The 12160-nt window shown below is 41.8% G+C and overlaps 1 protein-coding gene across 7 annotated transcripts in view; it reads left to right on the top strand.

Annotated features, from left to right (window-relative positions):
- The first annotated feature begins 9064 nt into the window (after positions 1 to 9064).
- Positions 9065 to 12160, top strand: part of AOPEP (aminopeptidase O (putative)) — a 204331-nt gene continuing 201235 nt past the window's right edge. For 6 of the 7 annotated variants that reach the window (XM_075137926.1, XM_075137927.1, XM_075137924.1 and 3 more), the window contains exon 1: positions 9065 to 9128. The gene's annotated coding sequence lies outside the window, so the exon portion shown is untranslated. The remainder of the gene's footprint in view (positions 9129 to 12160) is intronic. The other variant, XM_075137929.1, reaches the window with a different exon arrangement.

The raw sequence follows: 12160 nt of genomic DNA, 5'->3' as shown, positions 1-12160 counted from the left end.
GACTTCCCTTTTCAGTATGTTGACTCTGTACGATACTGTGCAAAGATCCTCAGGCTAGTGACACATGACCTAATGTCTCTATCTTTCTATACAATCTCGAGTATACGGCAAGCTCAGCATCTCTAACCCTATGCAGTGTATTGTGCTGTAAACACATAGCCTAAAATCTTCATTGAATTTTGCTTGCATTTCCTGAACTGCAAAAACTCAAGGACTTATCAAGATTCATTTTCTCAAAGATTTAACATCCCCACAGATAATATATATGCAAAAATACTCCCCTTCTTTCCCACTGACGGTTTTTCACAAGTTGCTGTTGATCATGGCTGCAAACCTGAACTGCATATTTGGACTGCATATTTGCATGTTCAACTGCATATTTGGCTGTGATCTAGAAATATTGTCTGTGATGTCATTTCCTAGTGCCAAACTTTAAACTCAAGCCATTATTGCCACATAGTGAGCTAAGTCACTTCTTCCCTCGAAAGTCCTGATTCCAGCAGGATCCAATGGCACAAACTGGCAGCAACAAACTGCCACTCAGAGAAGATGAGTCTGTCTTCCCACCACCTCCTCACTCACATCATCCCCACAAGCAGCAAGTTCTCTTATGAGCTCTGACAAGTGAAACAACATGTCTGTTAAGTGCCTGTGAAAAATATGAAATTCTCAAGGATCATTTTCACATGTATTCCGATCATAAAAACGCTAAAAAACCCCTCTTACATGCATCTACTGCATTCCATTCAAATATGACTGCATCAATTTGCTTACGGCAAGCAGAGGCATTCCAGGGATTTCTCAAAGCATCCCAGATTCCCTAAAAATATGCTTGTGTAGCCTACTTCATTGACTGAATCCTTAAAATGGAGCTTGTGGGAATAACAGAAAACTTCCCCCAAGCTAAAATTGTATCACTGGGACTGCTCACCTATTCAAGAACCTGGGGGCACTGGGTCTTATCTACCACCTATAAAGCCGGTCCCCACCCTACACGAGCAGGGAAGTCCGACGGGAAATATCTACTGTCCTTAAGAACTGAGTTAACCAAGTCATCCATCAAAAAGGCAAATTGTCAAATATTGTTGAAAGAATACCACAGAATACCACAGACTATAAAAAAGCCTGTGTGTCAAGCAGACTTACTGAATGACACCCACCATAAACATACATATCCCCCAGTCATGCTTTTCACCCATGCATACACCAAAATAGTCTCAGGAATGCTACCAGGAGCCCCATGACTAAAGAACTTTTTTCTTCTGATCCTCAGAAATAAACAGGTTTTGGTGATACTTCTAGATATCTTTGCGACCGTTATCATATGGTATTGGTGGCAAACATATATTTCACCCACAGAGTAAATAAGACGACTCACAGAATTCTTTCATTGTTAATGTACAGTTTTCAGGGAGTCATTATGGTCACTTTTTCCCTGCCAAAATTTTCAGCTTCCAAGTTATCACCATCCTATACTTACATATGATTGACAGTCTCTTCTCAACTGTGAATACCAGAGAGGCTGTGAATTGCAAATTAGTTTTGGGACAGAGATCCAGGTCTTTTGTCTGCCTCATCAAACTTAGCCACAGAAACTTCGTATTAAAGCAGCACAAGGCTTGTAAACTAAGCAAAACATGAGCCAGGCAGTGATAATTCCAATTATACCTATTGTTCTCAAAGATAAAACAAAGATTCATGCAGAATCTGATAAATCATACAACAATGAATTAAATTTTATTAGCAAGAGCTGAATGACTTGAGTTAGTCTTAATACTATTCCCAAAGCATGTTTATTAAGGGTATTGTAATTTTCTGCCTGTCTTTCAAATATTCAGACACTTCCGATTGTCAATGCAGATGGTGAATCAGGCTTAGAATTCGAACAGTTCCTCTTAATTGATGTTCTTCTTAGTCTAATTCCAGAAAATCTCTCCAAACTTGCAACACATAAAAATTAAATACTATATGTTTTATATGTGTGTGTGTTGTAACATTATAAACAAATGTATTTGTTTTGTGTGTATTCTTTGTAGGTGATGAATACATCATAAGGGTCTAACTTAGGAGAATAAAACCTATAATTCCTTGATTTGAGGAAAATTATCTTTCAACAGTTTACAGTTGTTAGTAGTAAGAGTTAGAATCAGTTAGGTCATTTAAGGCATGTAATGCATACATTATGGAGTTATGTGTTAAGCCGTATGTCCTCTTCTGGAAGCTGCAATGTACATTTTTTGGAAAAAGTATCATTTTATTGCTCTTGTGAATACAGTGATTAGTACATAATCTGAACACCTTTTCAAGAAATTGTTTTTCACATTATATACTTCCACAGAGTATAATTTTTTGATTTGAAATTTTTTGGCCTGTGTCATGCAGAAGATTGAGGTTAAATATTAATTAACCCTCCTTGCGTTCAAGTCTATAATTTACTAGAGACATATTACATTAGTACAAAACTTACTCTCGAGTCCTATAAAAGCAATGCTGAATTTTGCTCTTTAATCTAGGTGCTTCAGGGGGTTTTCCCCTGACGCTGGTGCTGATGTGATGGACTGATTGCCCAGAACAGGCACAGGGTGTAATGGAGATCCAGCCTCCCCGGACACAGTCCTGCAAGTGCTAACGAAAGGATTTTCACAAACAGTTGATCCAAAATGCCACTTTGAGTTCAAAAAGGCAACAGCTTTTTTTGGTAAAAAATATACATATATTTCCCTTACTGAGGCTGGCACAGTGGTTTTTACATGTCACCCATCACCTGATATCTCAACACCTCTAAAATGTTTTGAAATAGAAGTTCTATCTCCCCTACATCTACTCTCTTCCCTTCCAAAACATGGAGTAAGTAGCTTGACCAGTGAGAATAAATAGCTTAACTAGTTCACAGCTCGGTTCCTAAGTGTGGGAACGTGGTGAACGTGCTGAAGAAAGCTGAGTCAAAGAATTACACTTGTTTTTTTTTAAAATTAATTCTGAATGCAATCCCCTTGATTTTGAAATTAAATTACCTTTTATGATATTCTCAGTCCAGTTCTGAGTTCTTGGTTTCCAGATTCAGTAACTGGAGGCAGTTAAGAATGGGGGAGATGACTTTGTCACATTTTCATGCTAAGCCACTTTATATTCAGTTTCAGTCAGTGCCTTCTCAGACAGGTGTATATGTCATCTAAATACTGAGAGAGTGCTTACTGGCCTAAAAGAGACAGAGTGTTTTACATAGACCTTTCTGGCAGGCTCTCCTGCTTACATCCTCACCATCCCCGCATAAGGTTTCCTGTGGATTTTGAACCAAATGATGTAGGGAGCTCATGTGACTGCAGATGTGAGCCCTCCATCATATTTATTTTTTGGTGGTCTGGAAAAATTGCACAGGCTGCAGCAAAGGACTTCAGTGTATTCCTGTGGATTCTTGTGGATGTGACGGATGCAGCTGGTGAGGTGCAAGGGCACAGCTGGCAGGAGGGTGAAGGCTGCCAGCAGAGCCGAAGGGCCAGGAGCTGCGTCTCAGACACCCTCTGCGCCCAGGTGGCCCCAGAGACTGACAGCTGGCTCTGAAGACTGGACTTTGCCAGCTTTCTTCATCTTCTTGCTTAGAAAAGGGAGGATACATACTGCATGCTCAAGAGGTCTCCAGGTAATGAGTGAAACTCATTTTGGCACCGAGCAACCCATATACTTTAGGGCTGCAATTGTATTTATTTCTGACACACATGGAGCTGGGGAAGTTACAGCACCACAGGCCATTCCCTGCAGCCGTTCTCCTCCAGTTATGTGTCAGAAGCTTTTCAGGCTCTCTGCAGATTATAAAATATTCTCTAGACCTTCATTTGCTTATATTTAACGCCCTGCAGCATTTCTTGTGTTCTTGAACCTTTTCTTTCAGTTTGCTAGTGGCAAGCCACTTCATATTATTAACAATCATAGTCCTGTCAGAAAATACTAAATTATGCATATGCTTACTTACATTCTCTGTTTACGTTACATTTGGGGATCAGAGAGTGAATAGGAGTTTTTTGTGATGATTCACTGCATTCAGCTTCCCTTTCATGTACCAGCTGGAAAGGTTTACAACGAGCTGATCTCTCCACTAAGCATAATGAAATCCACATTCTCACGGGCAACAAATAATTTTCTTGTGTCGGTTGAGAAAGGTTTCCTGAAAGCAAGACTTTTCAGTCTCTTTATCCTATATTTGAAGGACTATATTAGGATTTTATTAGGCCAAATTGGTATCAAACCATGGGGCCAAATTAAGACAACCATTGGTATTCATGTGGAAAGGATATTTTTCTGCACTGGATGATAAGAATCACTGCAGCTGAAATAATACACTGGATAAAATAAATACTCCTTTTAGAAAAATACAGGTTAAATTACATCACAACACTCTTGATGCGAGAGTAAAGCCACAGAAGAACATCCATATTTAGCAATTATATCAATGACTAATTCTTACAAGTGATGAGCTGGTAGCAATAGCAATGAATCCACATAAAATTTGATCCTAAGATCAGGTGTCCATTTTTATCTTTATATTTGCTTCCAAAAGGTAACTTCATGTGAGAGGTAGCTGTGGAAACCCAAAAGTGAAAATGTGTCTAGCTGAGATAAAACACAGTATCTGAGGTTCATTTTTATCTTCTTTGGTGTCTTTTAATATTCCTTTGTACTATTTTAAAATGTGCAACCAAGGAAAGATTACCAGGAAAGGTATAATTTTTTTTCCTGCCTCTCCTGGAGCTTCAGGGACGTCTCCACAGCCAATTTGCTTTACCGGCTTCACATATGGTATACTTAACACATTGATTTTGAAGATTTCAGAAACCACTTGCAGATGAGTCTCCCTTTATATTAATCAAAATACTGACAAAGTAGGACAGTGGCTCCAGCCGTTAGCTGCAGAAGCAACTAACGCAGAAAGGACTTCCTTGGAAGAAGATAAAGCTTAGCCACAGCAAGGCTGCCCCATCACTCTGAACTGTGCAAGAAAAAGCTCCAGTTTTAGTGCCAAGCAGCATACCAGGTGGTGTTTCTGTTAACTCTTTTTCCTAAACAATGTGTGGCATTGGGAAAAAAAACAGCAAGTCAAGAATTTGCTGGTAAGAGCACCTATGAAAGCCATCAAAATAAATAAAAAAAGACTGCCAGCTTCCCAGGCTTTTAAATTCAGTTTCACGCATACCTGCTTTTATACCACCTCCTCCACTGTGCTTCCTTACTCATCCTCACTTTTGTTTCCTTTTATAACATTTATAAACATTTGTAACATTTATTATTTACATATCACCGCTACTAGAGTGGAGGTGTGTCGGAGATCCTTGCTGCCATCACACCGTTCATGCTGCCTCTCTGTTACACCCTTTTCCCCCATACTGTGTATCTCTTGGTTCTTTAGATGGTAACTCTCTGGAATATTGGATGGCTTTTCCTCTATGTTGGTATGAGCTTTTAGCTCAACTGGTTTTTAGGCACGATTGTCACAAACATAATAATTAACAGTGCAAGGCAAGCCATATATTCAAAGGACTTTGAAAGGAACCAACATCCAGTTTCAAACTATGCCCAAAATTGTGCACACCCTCAATCAAATGCATCTTCAACTTCAATCATCAAATATAATCTTCAACTAACATTTAACAGCTTAATTTGCTGTGCCGACATAGTGCCATACTCACATGTAGTGTTGCTTTTTGTGTATCTAAAGAAGAGGTAATTTTTTAACATGGGCTCATACTGTTCTTGAACAATGCAACCTTGTAGTGAAATTGAAAAAGAGAATCTATGCACAAGCTTTTAATCTGCTTAGACTCCACAGGATGGAGAAAATACTAGTTACCAGATAATACTAGTTACTAGATAACTGGCATAGTAATTAGTGTATTAACTATGTTAGTTAATGGCAATACTAGTCACTCCAGAATGCAATCTTCACATCTTTTACACCTTTGTGGTCAGCATCTTGTGATCCATTGAAAGGTGATTTGTAATTATAGTTTGTGAATTGTAAGCAGTGTAGACTCAACTTGTTACACTGAGTTTTGCCCTCTTCTCCATGTTTCAAGTACTCCTTGTATAGAGCAATTGCTCCAAAAAATTGCCTCTGCTGTCATGTTTGGCACCAAAATAAAGTTGATGTGGTACTAGTGACAGAATTTTTTAAAAAGTATTTAGCCGTTACTTTCAGTACTTTTTTACTTTTAGAACTTGTCTTAAGCCTGATTGTTAAAGGTGTAAAATATTAATATTACTGAAATGTTGCCCAAATAAGCTGTTATAAAAATACCCCCTTATGTAATCTTTAGATTTTTTTGTGAAAAATATTTTTACATTAAGCTTTTCTTTTTAATGGCAAATAAACTTCACTCCTGGAATCACAAGCAGGTAACTACTTTGCTCATGTTTGAGGCCAAATAAAGCAAGACTCCAATATTCATGTACATCAGGCTATCCACTATTCACTTGACAACAGCAATCCAGAGTGTTTTATTGTAAATGGGAAGGATGATGGTGATGTGCCACGCTGTGTGCATTTGGACAGCAACAGGAAATGCTATTTGTCAGAGAACAGCTCTTCTTTCAAGAAATAAATAACTTTGAGGTAAATATGGAGCAAGGGAGAGGTTGATTTACACTCATGATGAGGTTCTGGTTTAGTTTCTTTAGGCTAGAACAATCCATTCTCTCAGTCACCGGAAAAGGCTACCACATATGCAAGTAAAAGCAAGAACAGTCAACAATGTTGACAATCCACTGATCTTTAACAAAGCACAGCTGATTTCAAGAGCTCTGTACATCACTATTGCATCAGTAGGAAACTTGACCCATATTGTGCACTGAAATAAAAAAAAAAACACTAAAGCTGCTGTAGTGCAGCTTTCGCTTAAGCTACACCATTCCTGATCAGAAAAAATGCATTGCTTTTCCAGTATTTGTGAAGTAACATGTATTTTCATGGTTATTTACTCTTGTTTACATATATCAGATCTTCTCAAACACAACTCTTACAAATACCAGTTTCATCTGGATTCAGAACACATACTTAGTTGGCCGCACACTATCCAAAATGGTACCCTGATTTCAGACTCAACCTTTCCTTGATTACTGCAGGTAGCCCAAGCCAGAAAGTCCTTCCTAAGTATGGGTAGTGTGGCTGTGATCCTCAGAGGACACTGTGCTGGATCTGGCTGGGTCAAGAGATATTTTCTATTATCTTCCTACCAGTGCTAGTATGTTCCAATTACTTTGGAAAGACTGAGATTTCTAGCAGTTTTTGACACTTTAAAAACCATCTCAGTCAGACTTGCTGTAAGTTTGCATTTCACAAAGGCAAGTAGGCATCCAAATAGGCTCCCAAGTCCAATGTTTGTGAGCCTCCAAAACCTTAAAATTTCTGTTCAGTTGTGATTTGAGCTCCCAGCTACCTAAATTTCTGCAAGGCAGAGTAGATTTACGCTGCAACTGATGCAGAGGTCCTTAACCACGAAATACACAGGCTAGGTCTGGAACCAGCACTTTACAGCTGACTGCAAGTTGGAGACTAAGCTACTTCATCCTGGTGCTGAAGCAATATAAAGCAGATACATCACTTTCAGGGTCCAAAATTTACTGCTGCACTGCTTTGTGTAGATATGCCTACATTTTCTGCTAGCAGGCATTCACAAAACTAAATCAAATCATTCTCCACAGAAGGATTCCCAAACTACATTCCCGAACTCCCTGCCTAGCATTCCCTGTCCAGTGGGGACGGGAGGTCTGCACAATAGATGATCTCTGTGTTTCTTTCCCTATAATCCAAGGATAACAGCATCTCCATAGGGGAAGGGAGCTTTGTTTGCAAATTTCCCTGGTTAGCAAGGATCTGAATCCAAACTTCCCACCTCTCTTGCAAATGCCCTAGAAAATGCAATTGGGAGTTCTGGGAGACACTTTCCTGATTTCCCCTCTCAGTGTTTTTCCACTTTGCATAAGTAATAAAATGTTCATCAGACTAAGGAGAAGGAGAAAGTGACTTTGCCAAGCTGAGATTAAGGCACTCACATTGAAAAGTCAGGTTTGAATCCCTATTCTAATGAACATTTAATTATCCTTCTGATACCAGGCAAGCTGTGGAGGCATTTCCATTCCCTCCTCCCCCACTCCTTATGCTAGCCTCGTCAAGGAGCCTGGGCACCTGTGGACTTGTGCAGAATTTAGTAAGTGGCAATACTCACAAAACTAAACACTGCAAAGCTAAACTAGGTGTTTCAAAGACCTTTCATGGTCCCAATTTTAACAGCCAGTGGCCTGCCTACCATTCTTAGACAGCTGCAGAGTTGATTCAGCGCTAGTAACCGTTGGATATTTTTAGTGGCTATTCCTTTTGCCGACAGAAGTAACAGAAAAGTTTGCAGCGAGAAGCATCTGTGGCTTGCCGGGGAGCCAGCTGACAGCTCCGGCACCCAGCCGGCTCTGAGACACAGAAGCAGGGGCCTATGCCGGCAGCTCATCTCTGATGAATTGCTCCAAGAGCTTAACCATTCACTGCCAACCTAAACGACAGAATGCAGTACCTAATTAAATCTGTGATGTAAAAATAAATGCTTTTGTTTATCTCCTAAGCAGAGGACAGTGGGATTCTGGCTGCCTTGCACACCAGTGACAAGGCCACACCTTAGTGTACAAAAATAAAAGTGCGTTTCTCCATCCTGTGATCTGAACGAGTCCGCAAAGGCCGGTACAAGCAGCCAGGCAATTCTGACGCTGGAAGCTACCGCCAGTTACCTCAGAAGGCCAGCTCCTGCTCTCTTCCCTCACCCCTCACCCCCTGGGAGTGGGAAATTCAACCTTTCGTTTGTACGACGAGGCCAGCTCCCTTGGCAATAGGCGTGTTATCCCCCGGGTGCCCGGGGGCTGCAGCGAGGAGAGCCGCCGGCCCACGCACCGGACGACAGACCGCGATGGCCGGAGCGCCGGTCCCGCCGCGGCGCCCGCGGCCCCGCCCGCGGCCGCCGGCGCCTCACGGGTATGGGCGGAGCCTGCGGGGCCCGGGCGGGGCGAGTAGGGGCGGTGCCGGGTGGATGAGGTCATCAAAAGGCGCCGCGGTCGGGCTGGAGGGCGGCGGGGGCTCGGGGCGAGCCCGGCAGGTAACGCCGCGGCAGTGGCAGTTGGGGGCTGAGGAGCCCGGCGGGGCCGGAAAGGTGGGGGCGGGGCGAGGCGAGGGCGGTAGCGACCGTTTGTCCCGCTCACCCCCTCTCGCCTCCCACGCCTCCACGCGCACCGTGTGGCCCCAGCAGCCGGCACGTTGGCGGTGAAACGGCCGCCGGTGGTGGCTGCCGCTGTAAGCGTCCCTTCTCCGTCGCCCGCCAGCCCTGTGCCGCCGGCCTGGCGCGGCGCAAGGGCCCCCACTCCGGGCCGAGGAGGCGTGAGGGGGAGCCGGGTGCCCCGCAAGGGGCTGAGCCGCGCTCTGCTGGGCGCGCTGGCTTCTCCTGTACGGCGGCGTTTCCCACCTCCGGCGTCGGGCCGACCCGCCGAGCCTGGGGCGGGGCGCTTCTGGAAGCTACAACGTTACCGTCCTGCCTCTTCTGACAAACTGAACTGCTGCAGCTGGAGAGTAGTAAGCGGTAGAGTCATCAGAAGGCAAAATAGTAGGGGATGTGCAGCCAGCAGTACCTGCCGTCTTTTTTCACCGTACTTGTGCAGCTTGCACCGGTGCCCCTCTTGCAGGACATTAGTTTTAAGCTTCTCAAGCTTGATTAACAAGCTTTTCTGCTTGTTGGCCTCTTTAACGCTTGGAAACATATATAGGTGAAACTCATATCTTAATAAATGGCATTTTGTAATTCATCTGAGGATTTCAGCTTGTGTTAGGTCCTTGACTCAGGATAGTGCTTAAGGTTTGTGAAGGTCAGGTTGAGTGACTGAGGTGGCTTGCCAATGGCAACATTGGAAAGAGAAGACTGTTTATCTAATTCCAGCCTTAAGGAAACAGTTCTTTCACATTGTAGGTAGTATTTATAAATGACAGCTGTATTGAGTTAAAAACAGTCATTCTATTTCAGCATGGATTTGATATGGACACTTCCTGTGTATGAATATCTTCTCACTTGCATGCTCCATCTCCTGAAAAATCAGACACACACACTCCCTTTCCGAGTGTATTTTGAGTGGAAATAAAATCCAAGGTAATTTTGCACCTCTTTAATGCTGTTCAGCATCTCCAGAGAATCACTGAGGTTGAAGGGGACCGCTAAAGACCATCTAGTCCAATGCCCCAGCTCAAGCAGGGTTAGGTAGAGCAGGTTGCCTAGGACCATGTCCCCCTGGAAATCGTTTTGTAGAATGAAAAACTGAAAATGCCATCCTTACACAAGTGGGTTTTCTACAAACACAGTAATTGTAGATTTGTGGGCAGGGACTTGTAAAATGTTTAGCTGCCTATATTTGGGCTCTGTTTAATGACTGTAGGTAGTTGGTCACTACTGTAATACAGTGAACTACCAATGGACTAAAGAGAGTTTATGGAGAATATCAGGATGCTCTTCCTAGCTCATTTACTGATAGCAACTTATGCTTCTGTCTCAATCTTCGGTTAATTATGTGTTTTTCTTCAGGAGTGGGTATTTTCTGGGTGGAAGGGGACTTGGATTTTTTAGTGTTTCCCTTCTTATTTCAGCTGAAAGAAAGGAGTTTTCTATCTTGACTTGTAATTTCAACTCATGGGAAACAAATTCCACTGCTGCTAACTTGTAGTTGGTAAAGAAGGTCTTCCATTATGCTCGTTATTTCTATAGTTTACAGACTTAAAAGGAAGTTTCTGGAAAGGCACCAATTGCTTTGTCAAGGGATATTACTAATTGAATTAACTTTCACATCAAAGCCTCATTACGGTGTGCGCTAGTTTTCTTGTAACACAGAGTGAGGTCTGCAAGCTCCTTTATATGGATTGGTTTACAGTAGTTTAATAGTAGCAAATGTTTCTGTTAGTTTGTTTAAGCTTTACTTTCATCTATACAAGAACTCATTCCTGCCTTAAAAAGGCTTAAGATGGCTTAGCTATTTGTGTTCAGTGTTTGGAATAAAAATAAGTTTTGTAATTACCAAAAATTATGTATACGTATTACTTGATATTTAAAGAGTAAAATACTGTTGATGCTGATGTTCAGAACTGACTTCTTGGTAAGATCTTACATTGTGTGAAAAGTTTATAAAACTGGCTTTGGAAGAAGCTTCCTTGAAAGCAGTTTAAAGGGAATTAGTTATAAACCTCTTATAATTATTAAAGGGAGTATTTATCCAAAAGACTTTTTTTTTTTCTTTTTTTAATTTCTTTTAAATGCTAAGTGGAGAGCATTGTGAGTTAGAATTATAACACCTGCATGTTGAAAGCAATTGAGTTAGCTTTTATCTATGGACGAAGCAAATCATGGTTAACTGAAGGTGAAGAAAAACCAAAGATGGCTTTATTTTGTACTGTCTTTCGCGTGGGGATAAAAAGCTGGTGGTGTTTAAATGTGTAGCATCTGGATATTGGCCAGTGGCATGTAGGGAAAGTCTGTGGTGCTGAAATAGTTCTACACCCTTTGAAGAATATAGTGAGTACATAATACAAACAAGTTGGTATCTGTGCTTCAGAGATCCTTGTTTGCAGCCCAGAATATTAGCTTAAATTACCAGTTCGGCTACATGTGCCAGGCTATGGGCTGGAGTGACTGGGCCTGGAGATACCTGTCTCTGTGGACTGTTGTTCAAAGGGGATGATTCTGGCAGAACAGGCAGCTGGGAGAAATATCTTCCAGCATAAATTGGTAGGAGTTGTCTGACCGTCCCTAGTTTTCTAGGAAACTCGATTTATGTAAATTTCTATTCAATTGCTTTAATCGGCTATTATTTCAGGGAATGAGTTTGTGTACTGTCTGAAAAACAGAAAAGGTGAGACAGAAATGGCCTCCATCTTGGGGATTAATGCCTGCTACTTCTGTCAGCGCTTGTGTGTGAGTAAGTTTGTGCAATTCTGATTTTGCACAATAAAAAATATTGGTATGGTTTTTAAGGCATTAACCAGTTAATGTATTCAGATTTTTGGAGCAGCTTTAAGTTGGGAATTTTCCAGGGCTTGGCAGACATCGAATACAGAGTTGTTATTGCCTGGTTTGGTTGGAGATCAGTTCTCTTGATC

This window comes from Calonectris borealis, chromosome Z, assembly GCF_964195595.1.
Source record: "Calonectris borealis chromosome Z, bCalBor7.hap1.2, whole genome shotgun sequence".
In the NCBI taxonomy this organism is placed as follows: Eukaryota; Metazoa; Chordata; class Aves; order Procellariiformes; family Procellariidae; genus Calonectris; species Calonectris borealis.
This window is presented reverse-complemented; position numbering and strand designations above follow the sequence as displayed.